This window comes from Lissotriton vulgaris, chromosome 5 (assembly GCF_964263255.1).
Source record: "Lissotriton vulgaris chromosome 5, aLisVul1.2, whole genome shotgun sequence".
Taxonomy (NCBI): Eukaryota; Metazoa; Chordata; class Amphibia; order Caudata; family Salamandridae; genus Lissotriton; species Lissotriton vulgaris.
Window position 1 is genome coordinate 410,706,973 of NC_141693.1, and position 20,940 is coordinate 410,727,912.

The 20,940-nt window shown below is 45.8% G+C and overlaps 1 protein-coding gene across 2 annotated transcripts in view; it reads left to right on the forward strand.

Moving 5' to 3' along the window:
* Positions 1 to 20,940, forward strand: part of ZNF365 (zinc finger protein 365) — a 414,409-nt gene that overhangs the window by 252,350 nt on the left and 141,119 nt on the right. The window lies entirely within an intron of this gene.

Consider the following 20,940-nt stretch of genomic DNA (forward strand, 5'->3'; position numbering starts at 1 on the left):
AGATTTTTGGGGGCGAAGACCCACCTGCATAACATATGATTTAGAGTCATTTATAGATAGGTCTCGATCCAACATAAAGGTAGAGAAAGCATCAAACAGAGTTTGTAGCCCCCTGGCGGTCCTAGATATGAGAACCGCGTCATCCATGTATAATAGTACAGGCAGACCTCGTCTTCCTACCTGAGGATAATCTACCTCTGTCATCAATAGGGCTTTATCCAGATCATTAATGTATTGGTTAAACAAGAAGGGGGGCAGGATTCACCCCTGACATACTCCTCTCCTTATATCGAAGTTAGCAAGATTCTTAAATCATGCAGGAATCCAACATAGGCCTTAGTTGCACAGTAAAGCTCTTCTAAAAAGTAAACAATACTGCAAGACTCCTAAATCCTGCAGGAATCTAACATGGGCCTTAGTAGCACTGTAAAGATCTTGTAAAAAGTAAAAAAATACTGCAATCTACCCCAGTATCGAACATGGACTGCCAAAATTTGGCCCTATTCATGCGATCAAACCTGGAAGACAGATCCATGAATGCTAAATAGACATACCAGGATGGGCGACCATGTATTTATTAAGGATCATGTTTAGATTGAGGCACTGGGCAACGGTAGACCGCCCTGAGCTGAACCCGTCCTGGACATCTGACAGGGTGGTGTTTTCTGCCGTTCAACTGGTCAGCCTATATAAGAGTACTTGACCCACCAATTTAACCACCGAGTCCAACAACGAAATCGGTCTATAGCAGTGTGTGCTATCTCGGTCACCTTTTTTAAAAACAGGCACTATAGTCGAGGTAGCCCAGGACTCAGGGCATCCGGTTTTTACTGCAGCATTATTTACTGCAGCACGGACCGGAGCCCAAAAAGATGGATCTAAATTGAAAAGTTTTGGTAATACCCTCCTCGATCTCTTCTATGTTAAAGACCAAATCAGAGATATCTGCCTCACGGGCAGGCAGGCAGTTTAGCTCAGCTGGGTCTCAAAAATGTTTTCAAAGTGAAGCATCCACTCCTCTTCTGTGAGATGTGCAGCTACTGCACTTCCCTCCTCCTGCTTTAGAAAAGGGGTGTCAATAATGCTCCAAAATCTAGAACTATTCCTCAATGTACTAGCTTCCTCCTTCAAGGCGGACTTATATTTGGCCAGTTCTAGTTTGTAATCTCTCTGACATGGTCTGACCAGAATCTGGTTTCCCTTGGCTCCTATTTAAACTTTGTGCAGTTTTCTTGCAGCTTGAGAGCAGGAGGAATCAAACCATCTAGGGGTCTGAATAACTGTTTGTCGGGCCGGGATGCTTAAAAAATAGCCAACTTGAACAGAAATGGTTTTAAAAACACAACCTATTACTGACTCGTGAAGTGCATCTGGAGCTATCTGGGTCCACTTTAGCCGTCTTTTACTGTCTGTTGGTCTCACTCTACCACTCCGCCCAGCCCTCCGTTGGGCAACAGTAGGGGTCACACAAAGACGTAAGAGACAGTAAATCAAATCCATGAAGGAGATAATTCAGCATATGCCCCTGTAACGAATGTTCGAAGTGAATTCCCCTCACCTGTGGGCAACCCAGATCGGCCAATCTTAAGACCCTGGGGTCTCCACATGGATGGGTGTTAAAATCCCTTGCACCCATAGGGTTTTGGAAAACAGCATCACAGTGTTGCACTATCAAAGATCCTAACATACTGATGTTACACCCACCCTTGGAGCATGTTGATGAATTATAAAAATTTATGAGACCCAATTTGTTCGACCCCTCACTTAATACCTGAGACTGTATACATGAACTCAAAGTTGGAAAGACCAATATCTTGAATTATTCTGCAAGATGACCCTTTGGTCTGCCAACAGGAGAAGGGGAGGCTGGGACGAAAAAGGATTTATATCCTTCTAAAAATAAACTACAATCCATCAGCCATGTTTCCTGCAAGCCTAGCACACTGAATTGTTTCACAAATGCGATCCACGACGGGATAGAAAACGTTTTGGCTAATCCTGCGATGTTCCTGGTTTTCATCACATTCACCCAAAGACCCATAACTTTGCGATAAAAGTTCTCTGAGTCCGTTAAAGAGGGTCTTTAATCTATGCATTTAAGTTGTTACAAAATTCTCAATTGCTCTTCTCATAGCCATCTTTTAAAAGTAATGGAAGCCAAACTTCTATCTGCTTTGCTTTGGCATATGGAGCAGAAATCAAGCACAGGAAGGAAGTAACAGTTTTTAACTTGACACATAAAAGTGCACAAAACTATCTTTTGCTTGCCCAGGTCAACACTCCACATCAAGTTTGGTTTAAAATACAAAATAATAATGCCTTTGTCAAATGCTGTGGGTCATTTCGCGCAGCAGTTAGCGGGTCGTCGAATAAACTATGCAGAGATAGGTATAGAAATAGAAAAAATACTGACAACAACTGGCAATTGAAGGCCTTAGCATCAGTGAAGCTTGGTCCATGCCTAAGCGAAAGACTGCCTTCTCCAGGGAAAGCAACTCTACAACAAAATCCCAGCCACTACTGTTAGACAAAATCTCTCGCAAAAAAAATACTTCACCTGGACTGTCATCAGTATTTTCAGAAGCTTGAGCCCCAAGCATATCTGACAGCTCACTTCCCATCAACACTAAAATATCCCTTCATGAAGTATCGCCTGGGACAGTTCCTTACAAAAGATTTTATACTATCCTCGAAAAGCCGCTCTGTCACCCTAAATTGCTGCTTATGCGAAAATGAGCAAGAATCCATCACCCCTATATTCTGCACCTGCCCTGCTTTGCTAGAACAAAGAAGAATTCTACTTAGGCCACCACTCTTACAACTGCAGATTTGAACCTGTAGACTGGCTGCTATTGCCTGGCTGAGCGTAAGCTCAATCTGTCTAGTTTGCCGGGGTACGAAGTTCCTTAACCAGGTGGAGATTTTTCTAGGAGAGCCATTGCCAACAGATCAAAGAATGAGGGAATTAATCCAAACATCAGGGACTATTGACCGCGAGGAACCACGGTCGTTTGCTGGGCTCGACATACAGTTGGTGATAACAAGAGCTTAGTTACTAGTATATTTTATCGTTACAGTAATTTAAGTAATTACATCTTAAGGAATCAAGCGATTGCTTGAAATCTGAATATTTTTAACTTGTCTTTACCGAATTTGTAATATATTAAAAAAAATATTTTATCAGACTAAGTTTTACATCAAGGGGAGTGTGATGGCCCCTTGATTTATAAATGATTTTCTCTAAATGATTACTTTAGGTTCTCTTTCAGAGTTGGGTCCTGTGAGTTTCTGTTAAACTTTATTTTAATAAAGGATTGTTCCTTTCTATTGATGGCCTTTTGTGTTAGGTCTGCTACCGTGAGGTAGACAGAGATCCTAGTCAAAGGGAGCCAATGAAGCACTTGAAGCATTTGTGTGATATTTGGGTGAGGATGAAGGTGTAAGAGCTGTCTTGCTGTTGTGTTTGGCTACTTTGTTGTGTGTGGAGTAGAAAGAGCAGTGCCTTTAGGAGCCATGAGTGTAGTATAGTCGAGGTGCGACAAGATTGATTGTGGCTTGTGTATCGTACTATTCCCTATACTTTTTTCCCAAGTGTTTATAAATCACATTATGTAACCTTGGTGAATACTACTACTTTCAAAATAAGTCACAATATTATGCAGTTTGTATTTAGTGTTGTGTAGTTGTCCCTGTAGGTTCAGAGGCATGCTAGTATTCCTCTGAAACACAGCTTTTCGCCTGGTGCAGACACAAGTGGTGTAATTCAAAAGAATCGGGTCTCATTTAAAATATGTTGCAGGGCACCAAACATCCAATGTATAATTGCCCAACTACAAGTGTGCCACCTCTGATAGCTTCTCAGTTTTATTCAGTTAATTTGTGGCTTGCTGCTATTAACAGGTGCCCGCTGTCGATACTGCTGGACTGGGCTCCTGAGGAGAGGAGGAAACTCTTCACTTCTGGGGTCCCAGTGGAGTTTATTACCTCTCGTAATGACATAAAAGATCCCATATATTTGAGGTCATGCTAGTATTGAAATGGCTGAAAGGGAGAAAGTGTAAGAAACTGAATGAACAGGAAAACTGAAAATACTACAAAGCAGTCTCTAGGTTTTCCTTAAAGGTATTTTTCCCAGGGGCAGCCTTAAAAGTTTTCTGACATAAAAGCGCTCTCAATTAGCCTACGGATACTGCGTGGAAAAGGTTATAGGCCCATCTAACGAGGTTTGCCAAAGCTCTTGTATATGCGCTAACTACCTCTAATTCTAGCTGAAGTGCTTGTACAGGTGTGGCTTCAGTTGTAGAAGTGATTGTACGGTCTTTGAGATTTCCCCCCACCCCCTTCATAGAAATGTGCTCTAACCAATAGATTAATATAGGGGTAATCTTTGCGCAATACATTTTAAGGAGGGCTGAAAAATGTCGCCTCCCCGTAGATAAATAAACCCTTTTTATCTCACTGAGGTGGGCTACCAATGCGGAGCGGTGCCCATGAGACTGAGAAAATACTCTCCCCAGAAAGGAGATTAGCCTGTGCTATATGTGGCAAGTGGCCTACTATTCTACTGTTATTCTTGTCTGATAAGCATTCTCATTCTGCTAATTGGGATTGATTGTGGGAGAGGAGACACAGACCGGGACCCTTAGAAAGACAGTCAGAGGGAGATATCTCTCTTATTAATATCTAGGCCTTTCTAGGCTGGGGCCATTCTTCTTAATTTCAATATCCAGATCACATCTATCCCGCTGCTCCCCTTTCACGTGTTTACTGCATTAAAAATGCAGTGTTTTGTGATCCCGCTCTTGTCCTCTTTAATTGTAGAGTAACATCTGTCTCAAGAAATATTATTAATTGGGCAGCTAAAAGATTCGAATGTTTATATATGCCTTTTCAGATACCTGAATGAAAAAGGCCTCGCTGGAATAATGACTCAGGCTCCCTCTTTGCAAAGGGAAATGAATCATTGCTTAATACTTTGAACAGGGTATGTACTGCTTTGGGTTTTCTGAATTGTACATAGACTTCAATCCTCAACCACTCGGAAACGTTTGAGTGGTAAAACGCGTACTCTCATTGAGGCAGACGATCCTAAGCGATGGTCCTTGCCAAATAATACCGAGCTATTCTCGCAAAGATAGGAACATTTGCAGATATAAAAGGGTTCATGGAGGACGCGGAAAACAACGCTAATGGAGCTTGCACGCCATGGTTTCCATCTGATGCTCAGCCTGCCTAACTGCAAAGCAGTCTCGTCCCGAGATAGCACCATCTTTTAAAAACCTGCCTCCATTAATGTTTTACATATAGATTTTTTTACCTCCTCCTTTGTTAAAGTGCTTCTTCAAACTTATTTTTTCTAAGTATTGATTACTAACTTTGGATTCCTGTTCCTACCTGTCCACGCCTTGTTGTCCCTTTTCTTTCCTGCCTTATATCTCGATCGCTCTTGTTGATGAGCAAAGTTGGATGGGACCCCTAAAATTGCAGTGTCTGACCATCTCACAAATTTTGTCATAACCTGGTACGCTGACTCAAGATCAAACTACTACTATCTCTTCTTGGCCTGTTTCATATGAATTACTGGTAAGTTTCTAATTCTCCTTTGTTAAATATTTTTGATTTTGGTAGTATTAGGTTCATAGGTCTCTTAAAATCCACCTTCAGTCAGGGTCAGACTGGGGGCTTTCTCATACTGCATGAACGAGCAAGAAATTCTGCTAGGACAATTTCTCTACTTCAGGTAACACTGATTACAGCTACACAACCATTAAACTCCCAGTCCTATGCACACTACAGCTATGGAGAAATCACTCATAAATAAGCTGACGAACACTTGGCAACTTCTTTGCTTTATATGTGCATGCTGGTTTTAGTGAGTGAAGTGTCAGGACATGCAGGAAAGTAAGGAATACATGTTTGCAATTCGTCATCTCTGGCTCACCTAAATAAGGTTATCTTCTGGGCTTGATTTTCGGGGACAGTCCCAAATATGTGCATTTTTTCCCCACTGACCAGTGTCCCCTGCAAGTTCTTCCTTTTGCGGAGAATCACATATATCTATTTTTTGGCACTGGCCTTAATGTCTCTGCATACACAGATATCATGTGGTGTCAAAATGAGAGCAGGAAGTGAATGGTCTATGATTAGTATTAAAAATGCCAGAACATGTCTGGCCTACTTTATATATACTACCAATCACTGCTCCATTCCAGACTTTACTGTCTGCAGCCATTTAGGTGTTGGACCTCGGTACTAATTTCTCCTTGTAAAATCTTTGAGCTCTGGGACTTACGGATTCTGCCATGGCACCTGTAGCAATCACAACAAATCCCTGTACCCTGGATTTTAGTTAGCAACCGTCTAGTCGACATGAGAACCAAAAATGCTGGACCACTGTTTTGATTCCAACAACACCCCCTCTCAATTTATGGTTAGGTGTATGTTCTCTAATGTCATACTATCCAAACCAAACCACTGTTTGTAACTATAAGTGGGAGACTCCGGGAAAGATTCTACTCGACACATCCAATGATGTCTGTCCCACTGAAACAGTCCATCCATCCACACTCAAACCATAGATAGATGAACAAATGTGTGGCGGAGAGGAAGGCACCTCATGGGCGAACAACCCTCGGGGATCTTGGCAGATGTTACCAATACTCAGCCCCTTTCTCATCATTGGTTGCCATTCCTTTTCCAAGAAGGGAACAGTGTCAAAACAAAAATTGTGCAAACAGAAAGGTTCTAAACAGGAAGCTAAAGAAATTCGCTACCTGATGTGACAAACAGAGTGAAGTTCAAAATCAACAGACACACCAATTGTACAACTTTTATTACTAACTAAGGTGTGTGCGGGTGAATTAAAAAGGCTGGTAGCTTACTGTTGCATACCACTACCTGTAACCGACATGTTTCACTGCCCGGTAGACTTTATGGCAGATTCATCAGGGTTCACCACTCTGTCACCGCACCAGTGTTGGACATCTTTAAATAGGAAACTGTCGAGTTGAAAAACAAACCCTACATAAAATTAATTCTGGACCAAATACACCTTCCCTTCATACCCAATAGTGGAGAATAGGGAAAGACGGGATCATTACCATCAACCAGCCATGTACTCTCATACCAGCTGGTCAGGACAATTCTGCGCCCTGCTGTAGATTGTTATATCAATCTGTGAATAAAAACGTAGTTAGAGTTATATTGTCTTCTGCCTTATTATACAGTGGAGTCCCAACTAAGGCACTGATACTCAATAAAACAGCGCATCACTAGCTGTATATATCCACCATGCTTGTTCCCAAGCTGTGTGTGAGATGCGCTGGGTGTTGGACCCAGGCTTGAAAATCGATAAGGACTTAAATACACTCGTGCTGTGATGTTAACACATGGATAATCGGATTGTGGTCAGTGATGTACAAATTGACCTAATCCTCTTTCAGCCATATTTCGCAATGACGTGCAAGGTAGTGCATAAAGGCCATACTTAGCAATGACGAGCACGGTAGTGCATGAAGAATCACTGCATTGCTATTGTCTAAAAATCCATATCACCAGCACCTACTCTTCAATGCCGAGTACATCGCTCAACACGTTCTTATGGCACTCACTGTGAGTGGAATTAGCACAACCCCTCTCTACATTAGAATCGGGATGTTCTCGTCTCTGTATCAAGACGAAAAAAGACGAAAATGTCGAAGTGAACTGGGCCTGATTAGAGTCTCCCACCCTCTACTCCTCACCTTACAAATCGGAACCAGGACCGTATCTCATCCCAGGAACACCGACATTACCGAATGCACGGTTTTTAAAGATCCTACACCGATGTCGATTCCTGTGCGCGTCCGATCACGTGATCGGAAGGACGCGCGAATGGGAGGGCCCGGTCCACAGAACAGCACCAAACAGCTAACTACTGCGGGCGCCATCTTAGAATGGAGTTTCTAACTGTATAACAACCCACGCCAGTTCTAATTCTGGGGCTGCACTCTCAATATTTAAATAGTCTTTTTGAATACAACCTCCGAGACCTTTTTTCTCAGGATAGGCATACAACTATGGGTGATTCCTTCATTCTATCCCTCGCTATACAGAAAAAATCACATTGTCTTATTCGCATGCAGTCAATTACTACGGGCGCCATATTAGAACTGGGTTAGTGGCTGTATGTTATCAGAGCCATTTTTTATTATAGGACCAATTTTACAGCGATCCACAGCTCCATTTAAAACACAGTCTTACTGGACTTTATTATCAAGAAAAGCGTATAACACTGTGTGCAATCATCTATGTAAACACTGTTGAACTGGAATCCTAGACAAAACCTGCTCATGCAATCACTAGTACAATGTATGGTAGTGAACTAGTTGTACAAGTAAGAAAGCCAATGTCACTAGGGAATTCCATAATAAATGCCAGGTTTTATGTATTTGGCCAGAACTGAATAGTGCATTTAAAAGCCCAACACGCAAACTTTAGATGGGCAGTATGGGCACCAAATCCAGACAGTACTGTATGCAAGATTATGGATATAGCAATCTTGGTGGTTCTATTTGACTCTATTCCACTCTATAATTTCATTTAGGCCCTGAATGTCACTTCTTTCTCTAAAAATCCATCAAGCTTCCTTGGTGAGTAACACAGCCTCATTGTTATTGGGATTGCCCCTCACCATCTCCAGCACCGTCCATGTAAAGGTGTATTTCTCGTGGTGACAGTGCTGGACCAGTTTAGTTGTCAATTATCCTGCCTTGATCGTACTAAGGTGTTCTTGTATGCGGACCTTTATTTTTCTTGTAGTTAGTCTAATATACTGGAGACCGCAGTTGCACAGTAGCTTGTAAACCACATTGGTGGTGTTGCAGTTGCTGAATTGGTTCAAGAACCATTCTTTTCCTGTTGACAGTATCACACTGCTGCATTTTTTGGTTAGTGGGCATACAGAGCACGTCCCACAGGGTAATGCCCATTAGGAATGGTTGTAGACTAATTTCTAAGCGGCATCCGGTCACGGGTATGGACAAGCCTGTCCTTCAGATTACCCGACCGTTTGAAGGCAAGCCTCGGTGGTGGCATAGAAAAGTCTTTGTTCGATAATAAATTCCAATGCTTTCTAATGGACTGTCTAATCTTGGTGGCCATGGGATCGAATGTCATCACTACTGGTAGACAGTCCTGTCTTTCCTTGCTTGTATGTTCTAGGAGTACACTTCGTGGAGAGTTTAATACCCTCTTCCTAGCATTCTTAACGACCTTCGGAGGGTAATTTCGTTGTACCAGTCTCTTAGTCAGATCAACGAACTGCTCCACAAAAGTTCCTGTAGCTGAACAGTTTCTCCGATACCTGAGAAATTACCCCACCGGGAGGTTATCCCGGAGGGCTCTTGGATGATATGAGTTGTATAGAAGCGGGAGTTTCTGTCAGTCAGTTTTTGATGAACCCGAGTGGTAAGACTGCCTTCTATGCCAGACTCTATGTCAAGATCCAAGTATGTAGCCTTGGTGTGGCTATATGACCAGGTAAACTTGAGGCTCTGATCCTGTAAGTTTAGCCAGTTCAAAAACTCCAACAAGGATTCCTCGGAGCCAGACCAGATACAGAGCACATTGTCTATATATCTCTTCCAGAGGCAAATCGACATGAGAACCAACAATGCTGGACCACTGCTTTGATTCCAACAACACCCCCTCTCAATTTATGGTTAGGTCTATGTTCTCTAATGTCATACTATCCAAGCCAAACCACTGTTTGTAACTATAAGTGGGAGACTCCGGGAAAGATTCAACTCGACACATCCAATGATGTATGTCCCACTGAAACAGTGAAACATGTCGGTTACAGGTAGTGGTATGCGACAGTAAGCTACCAGCCTTTTTAATTCACCAGCACACACCTTAGTTAGTAATAAAAGTTGTACAATTGGTGTGTCTGTTGATTTTAAACTTCACTCTTCTTTGTTTGTCACAACAGGTAGCAAATTTCCTTAGCTTCCTATTTAGCACCTTTCTGTTTGCACAATTTTTGTTTTGACACTGTTCTCTTCTTGGAAAGGGAATGGCAACCAATGATGAGAAAGGGGCTGAGTATTGGTAACATCTGCCAAGATCCCCGAGGGTTGTTCGCCCGAGAGGTGCCTTCCTCTCCGCCACACATTTTTTCATCTATCTATGGTTTGAGTGTGGATGGATGGACTGTTTCAGTGGGACAGACATCATTGGATGTGTCGAGTAGAATCTTTCCCGGAGTCTCCCACTTATAGTTACAAACAGTGGTTTGGTTTGGATAGTATGACATTAGAGAACATACACCTAACCATAAATTGAGAGGGGGTGTTGTTGGAATCAAAGCAGTGGTCCAGCATTTTTGATTCTCATGTCGACTAGACGGTTGCTAACTAAAATCCAGGGTACAGGGATTTGTTGTTACTGAATCTAATTGAGTGGAGGGCTATCACATAGGTACCCGTCTTTTCCCTATGAGCTCCTTTGTGATTACCTGTAGCAATCACACCTGTTACGCCCTTATCAGCCTTTAATAACCTGCTAAAGCACAGTTTTACAGGAGAAGCAACTGTGTGCGTTTGCTACACTCTTGGTTGTAGGTTAGAACACAGTTCTGCCGTCACGCGCCTTATGGTCTCGTGGCCCTGTTTCTCCCCCACCTGAAGGAGATTGCCAGCAGTCAGTTCTTTCCGTGAGTACTTCACGGGAGAGGGGCGTTCTCTCCACCTGTAGCTTGTTTTTGCTTTACTTGCCTAGCTTCTTAGAGGGCAGTCTTCAAAACCCCAAAACAATATTAGAAATGGAAACGCTTCAGTTGCACACATAGCAGAATACATCCCGATATCACTTGGACCGCAGTGCACGGAACAAACAACAATTGACTCACCATAAGTGTGAAAAAGGCCGCTTTATTGAAGACAGGTGGACCTTACAAAACATATCCTCGGCCTTTCCCTCACAAAACTATAGCTAACTATACAAACTTCATCTATGCATCCTCCTCCCCCCCCTCCTCCCGTTTTCCCAAACGCAATTGTAACTTATTTAACAGACCCCAACTTGATCAATAACTTTCGCCCCTTGTAACCTCATTTCAACCTATATAAAGATCTATCTACTCGATCAATAACTGTTAACCCTTTAAACTCTGTAACCTCTTCTCTGCCTGTCTACAAATCTATCTACTAAGTATAAACTATCCTAACCTCATTACCTACTTGTCCCCAACCATAAAATGAAACAGTAACATCTGGCCAAAAATAGGTAACCGACGCCACACAACTGCTTCAAGCGACAACCAAAGTACAGGTAATTTTTTCCCCTGATGCACCTGTACCCAATGAAAAACATTCCAAAAATATAACTAGCATAAAGGAACCCCTCCTCCTTTCAAAGGGGTGGGAAGGTGGTAAAAACTTTCCCTGAACTGACGGAGAGATCGGCAGCCATGTCACCTTCCAAAATGGTTACACGGCTCCCAAAATGGCTGTCAAAATACCCCCGCCCCGGAGCCCAACACCAGCCCAACGCAAGCCCAATTGGGCTCGGATGGCACCACCCAGCCCAAAATTCCCGGGGTGCGACCCTCCCTGACAGTCCGCCCCACCCCCTCCCCCCAAAAGCCCCATTGGGCCACAGTGCGCGGAACGAACCACAATTGACTCACCGTAAGAGTGAAAAAGGGAGCTTTATTGAAGACTGGTTCAACTTACAAAACATATCCTTGGCCTTTCCCTCACAAAACTATAGTTAACTACACAAACTTCATCTATGTATCCTCATCCCCCCACCCCTAAGGTTTCCCCAAACACAATTGCAATTTATTTAACAGACCCCAACTTGATCAATAACTTTCGCCCCTTTAAAACCTTGTAACCTCACCTCAATCTATCTAAAGATCTATCTACTCAATCAAAAACTGTTAACCCTTTAAACTCTGTAACCTCTTCCCTACCTGTCTACAAATCTATCTACTGAGCCTAACCTATCCTAACCTCATTACCTACTTGTCCCCAACCATAAAATGAAACAGTAACAACTGGCCAAAAATAGGTCATCAAAGCCACTCAGAAATTGCTCTTATGACTTTTCAGACCCCCCAACCTCTGCGCCCTTTCAAGGATAAGGTCTTATATCCAGGGCAGAATCCAAGAACTCTTTTATTTGAACCAAGTATAGCTCCATCCCAAAGCAAGACAAATGCACCCCACCATCCCTGATTTTTTTTTGCTGAATACTTCTGCTCTGGGTAATCCACCACCGAATACTTTAGTTCTGGGTGCTCTACCCTGCCAAAAACTGCCTCTCGACAAAATACCTGCATCGCTCTGTTTACCTTTCTCCTGGCTTTATCAATGGCAACAGTTCTCTCTACCCCCCCTCCAATGCCTTCTTGGAATTAACTCATTCCACACCACAAAGCACCCAGGCCACTGCCTCTTGATCTCCCGCAAATCCCTTTTCATCTGCTTCAACAGAGACAACCCGTTGCAAACCACTAAATCATTCTCCCCCAAGTGAATTAACAGCACATCTGGACAAATATGTTCACACATTAACTTGTTTAAAAGGGGGAGAAGCTTGTGCCAGTGCATGCCCCCTTTTTCGTGCCAACTAACTTTAAACAATCCCGGGTCCAATCCTAGATTTATGCCTTTTCCTTTTTTCCGTTCGTGTCTTTCTGCCCACTTCACAAAAGAATGTGCAACAATCTAGATTGCGATCTCCTATGACTCTGGCCATGCTACTGCACCTGCAAAGACACATGCATGAGAAAAAAATCACATTACCACCTTCACCCAATCCCCCCTTCCTGCTTTAACATAGCGTTTGTAACACTCTGATGACCAAAGTCCCAAATGCTTCAGCTTCTCTGAGCCCAACCCCATATTTGTCGCATCAGAAGTCACCCCAATCCTGAAAGAATGAGTGCAAAACGCCTCAGATACCTCCCCCAGTACTTTTAATGCCCGCCTCATGACCCATAGAAGCTGTGCCGCCGTGACTTCCCACCAGAGGTCCTGTAAAAATTACCCCCTCCTCCCTCCTTGTTCCTCCACGTAAAAGGCACCCCATCGTACCGGGCAGTTTATGAATACCCTCTAGCCCACAGCGCCACTGACTTCCCCGTCCCCCTTTGATCTGTCTTTGAGCACCTGAGGAAGATGGAGACTGCATTACTCCCTTTTTCGCATCCCTGTACTTCTTTCCATTGCAGCCCTGGTACCCCATTCCTTCCCAACAGCTCAGAAACACGGAATGCTCCGCAATATAGCCAAGACTTTAATGCAGCAATACCTGTGGTAACACCTCTATCATCTTGCCCATCAGCACATTATTCACCAGTAACCTAACCCTCTGTCCTCTACCCCTCTCCCTGGCCCAACCCTCTAGCAACCTCTTACCCAGCTCACCTGTCTTTGGGGCATAGCCCCACACTAACTTGCCCATGAAAGCTATCCCTGCCAGCTTTGCTGCTATGGTAACCTTCGACAAACCCTTCTCAATCAAGGTTAAGATGAACTGAACAACATCCGCTTCCCTGGCCTACGTCCCAGGCCTCATCTTCGCACCTCCCTGCAGAAATTCCTGCCACGCAAGTCCATAGGCCTTCCTGGTGGAAAGCACTAACGACCCTACCACCAGTTGCAGCATCCTTTTTCTCCTACGGACCACATCCCTTCGGGCACCGGCGTCTTGTTAGTTTCCGCCTCCTTGGCCAGCCCATGGAACCTCTCCCACTGCAAACGAGACAAAGCATCCGCAATGTCATTGTCTACGCCCGGTACGTGCTTTGTTCTGAACTGAATGTCATACTGTAAGCAACTCAACATGAATATGTGCAATAACTTTAAGACCTGCTCATCACTTGTGGATAGCCTGTTGACCACCTGCAACACTGCCATGTTGTCTACAGTGAAAGTTACCCTTTTGTGCTCTAGCCTCCACCCCCACAGCGTGACCGCAACTACTAGTGAAAACAATTCAAGGAAAACAATGCTCCCAACCATACTTCATCCGACACAATCAGGTTTTAGACCTGGATACTCCACGGAGTCCGCGGTTCTTTACTCCACGGAGTGCATTCGCAAGATGGTAGATGAGGGGGAGACAGCTGCACTTGTCATGCTTGACTTAAGTGCAGCTTTCGACACTGTGCTTCATGACACCCTGTTGTCCCGACTATCCGACATTGGAGTAAGGGATCATGCCCTTGCCTGGTTTAAATCTTTTCTCTCCAAAAGAACATTCCAAATACATTGCCCACCCTTCAAGTCATCTTCTCGCGACATCAGCTATCGGGTCCCACAGGGCTCTAGTTTGAGCCCTACCTTGTTCAACATCTATATGGAACCCCTAGCTCGAGTCGTAGAGAATTTTGGGGTGGGCATTGTCAGTTATGCTGACGACACCCAGCTCATGTTCAAGCTCACTCCAGACAGCGAAAAATTTGCCACCAATTTTTCTAGCTGCATGGCAGCGGTCGCCACCTGGATGGATAATAACTGCCTCCGTTTGAATGGCGACAAAACGGAGGTGCTAGTGGTAGGGAATAAAACCTCAATATGGTCCCAGGCTTGGTGGCCTACTACACTGGGTGAGTGCCCCCACCCAGTCGAAATGGTCAAAAACCTGGGAATAATGATTGACTCGGATTTGTCGGGAAGAACACAAGTCAATAAAACAATTGGCAAATGTATGGGCACGTTAAAAATCTTGCGTAAGACTATTGATCTTGTTCCCATTGAAGCAAGGAAAACGTTAGTGCATGCACTAATAACGCCCCACCTGGATTACGGAAACGTTCTCCTTTTAGGTGCGAACCAAAAACAACTGCACCAGCTTCAATGCATTCAAAATGCGGCCGCCCGCATGGTACTAGGTTTACCAAAAAGAACATCCGCTACAGCAACCTTGTCCAAGCTTCACTGGCTTCCAGTGAGAGAAAGAATCAGATTTAAGGCTCTCTGCTATGCCCATAAAATTGCACATAGCAGAGGACCCACTTATTTGAGAAATCTTCTAACTATCCACCGCCCTACCAGAAACCTCAGATCCTCTGGTATGTCACAATTCAAACTTCCCCGGATCAATAGAGCAAGACTGGGTGGTCGCTCCTTTAGTTTTCTTGGAGCAAAGCATTGGAATGCCCTCCCAGTTCATCTGAGAATGGAACCATCAGAAATCCTCTTTAGAGCTAAACTAAAAACTCATCTCTTCCCTCATTAACATTTTCCTGTCTCTCTGTCTCGGTGAGCTGTAAGGAGTTTTTGTCAGCAATTAGCGCGGGGATACACAGTTGTGCAGCCATGCGCTTTATAAAACGCTTTATTATTATTATTAACCCCATTCCAATGAGGCGGCCACTCTTCGGCACACCATTTTCCCTGCCAATACAACTCGAACCCGCCTGCTCCGGCGGCGTCCGAGAATATCTGAGCATCCCACTCACACTCTTCTGGAGCGCACATGGGTATCCCACTGAATTCCTCCAAGAACCTGCACCAAATTCTTAAGTCTTCCTTTGTCCCTGCAGACAAACGCATGCTTTGTTGTGGTAGCGTGAGGCCTGCCAGTGACCTGCTCAGTCTCCTGCAAAATGTCCGTTCTGTTCTCACTACCCGGCATTCTAAATTCAAATGCCCCAGTAACACTTGAACCATCCTTACTGTCACTTTCTTTCTGGCCAGCATGTCATCGATCAACAACCTCAAGTGCAGCTTTTTATCCTCCTGCAACCTGTCCTCCATAGCCACCGTATCAAGTTCAATCCCCAGAAATGACAACACATTGTTTGGACCTTGTGTCTTCTCCTGTGCTAAAGGGACACCCAGTGTCCCCATGAGCTTCTGGAAACTGTCCAGCTTCTGCTGGCAGTCCGTCAAACCAGGCCGGCCCACCAATAAGAAGTCGTCAAGGTAGTCTTTGAAAGGGGCGACAGACTAACGGCGAACCACTGGCCATGTACATCGTCTTCCTAAATATTAGTGCTCCCATCGTTTGCTAGTAGAGATTGGAGTCGATCTCCCCTCAGTTTTTTTTTTCGGGGTCCCATGCTAGTCGGGCTCGGAACTCCTCATCATAGTGTGACAATGCTTAACCCCCGTACGTCAGATGTGCCCTCCTAACTACATCCATATTCTTAAACAAAGCCAAGGATCTATCTAGGTACTTCTCACAGTACACTTGCAACAATGAAAAAGGCTGGCTTCCAGTTCTCTATTGTCATGGGTACCTTAGGTCGTCGGGATAACTCTAGCTCCTCCTCTTTCGAACCCTCCTTGGATCGCAATTCCCTATGCAGCAGCTTCAACATATCTACATATTCGCCCTTCCAAATTTTCTCCTTCGTGGCTAGCGTGAGGTGTGCTCCCGATGGTTTTGTCACCCCCACGTACGGCAGTTTTAGCAATCTGACTCCATACTCTCTTTGCCCCCTGTCAACTGACCAGACCCCCATCGCCTTTGTGGTCCCCCGAAACCTTTGTTGCCTCCAAGTCCTTCTGTGCCTTGTCATCCTTCCCCCCCCCGGCCTACCCTTCTCTTCCTCCTGTTCCGTCTTCTGCTCCTCTGGACCCACCCCGGGTCTCAATTGTATCTACCATTGCATAATTTTAGACCACTGTCCCACTCCTCCCCTCTGGCATCCGTCCCCGTGGAAACCCTCCTTTCTGGGCTACCCACGCTACCCTGCCCCTTTTTCTTACCTGGTGTCAAGGTAGGTGTCCTCACCGGATCCAACCTCCTAACCGGTGTCGCAGAGGGTTGAGTCATACGAGAAGTAGCCATGTACTCCGCATTTGGTCCCGCCTCCTGCAATACACTTGCCACAAAATTACTGGTCCCCCCTTTCATCGTCCACTATCTCCCCCTCCTCTAAATTATCCTCCTCATAATCTAACAGGATGTCCTACCAGTCCCCCTCCTCTTCCATCCTTGTTGCCCACGTGTGCCTTGCCTCTTGCAAGAATCTGCCTATCGTGGCCTTGGCTTTTCTTTCCTGCCGCCCAGACGTGACCATGTTACTGTGTACCACCTTTTCTGTGACCAGTTTTTCGCGATGGTGTCCACCGCAGCATTGTCCTTTTTTTCTGCTCGAAGTCAGCACCGCTCTAGTGTGCACCTCCACCCCACTGCTCTGTTGCCCCACTGTGACCTTTTCAGACCTCTGTTCGACTTTTCCACCATGGTCCCTCGACGTACTCCAGCTGGCCACCCTGGACCCTGCCTTCACTACTTCCCAGTTGCAAGGAGCCGCATGTTACTCGCCAGCAATGTGCGTACCCCGCGCTCACTACTTGTGCAAAGCAAATAGAAGGTCCGGCATGCCATGGTTAGTGTTCCTTTCTGTCCCTACCTGCCCCTGATCCGGTCACCACTGCCAATACCCCCATACTTGAGGCTCCCAAGGGCACCTCTGGAAACCCCCTTAACCCCCCCACCTCCACTCTAACCCTTCCCCTCCACTGCCTGGCCCTGCCGAGTGTCCCCCCTTGTTACCAGGGCAACCCCCCTCCTGTCCCCTTTACACACGTATACCCAGACAGCGGGGATCTCTTCCCCCCTCCCAGGCCCCTCCTCTTCCACCTCACTCCATTCTAACAGGGAAACTGGCCACCTCTCCCCCAGCCCGCAAACTGAGGGCTCCACCCCTCCCTCCTTAACAGGCATCCCTCCACTCCCCCCCCTGGGCCCTTGGAGCCACACCCCCTCCACCAACCACTTGTCCCCCACCACCCTGGGGGCCCTGTCCAACCACCCTTTAACCACTTGGACGCTAAGGCCTATTAGGCTATATATTGAGATTTCCATTGAAATGAATGGACAGTGCATGACAAGTTACCCTTGTCATTAGCATCCAAGTGGTTAATGTCCAGTGCCACCACAACTGCCTCCCTGGACCCTCATCACCGTCTTCTACTCCCCTAACAGGCTGGGGCACCCCAGACTCCCCCCATTATAACCCCCTGCCTGCCCTTCAACCATAAAGCATAGGCACTGCCCTTGTTGCTCTCCCAGCCATCCCATTCACACTCTCCTGGCTCCCCACATCAGGGACACCTCCTACTGACCTTGCCCCCACCGGTCCCAGAAAGAGTATTTATCTTTTGTGGCACTACCGGCGCAAATAGCCACATGACCCTTATTGCGCTGTTCCTCATGCACTTCTCCACCTTTTGCAACCAAAAATGGCAATGGGGGGTGCCTCATGGTGCTCACCCCTGTTTTCCCTGCTTCAAACAAGCTCCCAAAATGGCTGTCTAAATAACCCCGCCCCAGAGCCCAACAAAAGCCCAATTGGGCTTGGACCGCACCACCTGGGCCAAAAGCCCTGGGGTGCAAGCCTCCCTGCCGGTCCGCCGTCCCCCCAAAGCCCCATTGTTACACGGCCGGTTTGAGAACGCAGACTTGCCCTGACGATTAAGTCCCACCGGCCCCGGAGGAGGCGGGGGTGGTGCTGGTGGGAAACCCTACTGCTGCTCTTGTTATAGGGGCCCATATTGAAGCACTGTTGCAAAACCGGCCCCAGTAACAAGAAGCTTTTGCATTGCAATACGCCTCTGTTTTGCAATGCAATAGTTTCTGTATAAGCTAATAGCATTGTAAATGACAATGCCTTTTATTTATTTGTTTTGAAAACCAACACATAAATAAAAGGCAATCTCATTTAGAATGGCAATAGCTCAAACCCTTTTTTTATGAAGTTGAACAGGGACCCCCTGAATAGAATACATTTCCTGGGTCATAGCTCAAACTCCACCATATGCGAAACCACTTTAATGGTGGCCGTGCCCCTAGATGCTGCTATCTGTAGTCAGCTTACAGTGAGCCCCGTCTAAAGAAAGGGGCGCTGCCACCATTAAAGTGGAAGCACGCCACAGGGAGCTTTACAAAAAAACATTTGTTTGTGAACTTCACATACAAATGTTTTGTGTTTTTTTTTGTAAAAGCACCCCATGCTGTGCGTTCACTTTAATGGCGGCCGTGCCATTCCAGCACTACTTGTTACAAGAGTAGGATGGCCAGCATTGATTTCATCTCATGTTAACTTCTCTCCTACTGAACTGTGTTCCAGTGTCCAAGTAAGTAAGAGCCTTATTTCAGACTTTAAAATCAATTGAAGGTGAGGGGGCAACAGCTAGTCAAAAAGAGATGCACATCCAAGTAGAATCCGTCAACAATTAAAAACTGTCTTAACCCGCATAGGCTGAGGGGGCAGCCGGGAAAAACCAAAGTTAACAAATTAAGGGAGAGTTACCATGATCTGTCCCTCTTGAGCATAACTGATATTTCGTAATGCTTGTCAATACACAAACAGGCAAAGGCACACAGGAAGGTCAGACAAGAGAACAGAAACTTTCTAAAAGTGCTGTTCTCAAACACAGGATTCAAAAACAACCTTTCCTAAAAATGTGTTATTAAATTCTGAGTTCAGGGATACTAGACTCTTATGTCCTATCTTGTTCCTATGGGAAGATATGCTGGTAGCCACTGTAGCCAGCATCCCCATGTTAGCATATGGAGCAAGATAGCCTTGCAATAATGAAAAACGAAAATAGCTGTAATTCACTACCAGAGCATGTCACCTGCACCAGAACATGCTCTACCTTTCACATACACTGCACCCTGGCCAGGGGGTACCCTGGGCCTTCCATAGGGGTGTCCAATGTGCACAAAAAGGGAAGGGTTAGGCCTGGTCAGTGGGGACACTGACCAGGAGGACATGGCAGTTCACAGACTGCACACAGGCACTGCAGTGGCAGGCCTGAGACACCATTTTGGGGCTACTCATGTGGGTGGCACAATCAGTGCTGCAGGCCCACGAGTAGCATTTTCCATCACCAACCCTGGCACACCCAGTGCACTTTGCTAGGGACTTCTTGGTGATACAAATATGCCAATCATGTATATCCAATCATCATAACAATTTACACAGGGAACACTTACACTCTGGCACTGATCAGCAGTGGCAGAGTGCCCAAAGCATCTAAACCAGCAAAAGCGAAATCCAGCACAGCATCAAAAATACAGGAGGTAGAGGCCAAAAAGACTGGGGAAACCACGCTAAAGATACCTTGTCTAACATGTGTCCCCTTCAGCTGAAAGTGGGGGGAACTGCCCACCCTCTTGGGAGTTTTCTTCACTATGGCGGAAAAATCTGGACAGACCATCAGCGTAGGAGTGTTCTGTACCAAGGCGGTGTTCCACCGTAAAGTCCATTCCCTGTAGGGAGATGGACCACCTCAACAGTTATGGGGTCTCCCCCCTCATCTGCATCAACCACCTGAGGGGCCTGTAGTCGGTCTGAACACGGAAGTGAGTCCCAAACAGGTGGAGCCTCAGCTTCTTCAGGGCCCAGACCAAAGCAAAAGCTTCCCTTTCCATCACACTCCACCTCTGTTCCCTGGGGAGTAGTCTCCTACTAATGAAAGCCACAGGCTGGTCATCTTCCTCCTCAGTGATCTGTGAGAGTACTGCTCCCACACCTTGCTCTGAAGCGTCTGTCTGCACTTTGAACTCACTGGAGAAATCAGGTGCCTTGAGCACCAGTGCTGTGCACATGGCAGTCTTCAGGGTATCTAAAGCAGTTTGGTAGGCTTCGGTCCAGCTCACTCTTTTGGGCAGCTTCTTAGAAGTCAGTTCTGTCAAGGAGACAATGGTGCCATATCCCTTGACAAACCGTCTGTAATGCCTGGTGAGACCTAAAAAGGCTCTCACCTCTGTCTGGGTCTTGGGGGCTCACAAGCCAGAATGGTATCAATCTTTGCCTGTAGGGGCGCCACCTGGCCGCTCCCCACCTGGTGTCCCAAATACACCACAGATCCCTGCCCTATCTGGCACTTGCTGGCCTTGATAGTGAGGCCTACCCTTTGCAGGACCTTCAACACTTCACAGAGGTGTTGCAGGTGTTCCTCCCACGTGGAGCTGAACACCGCA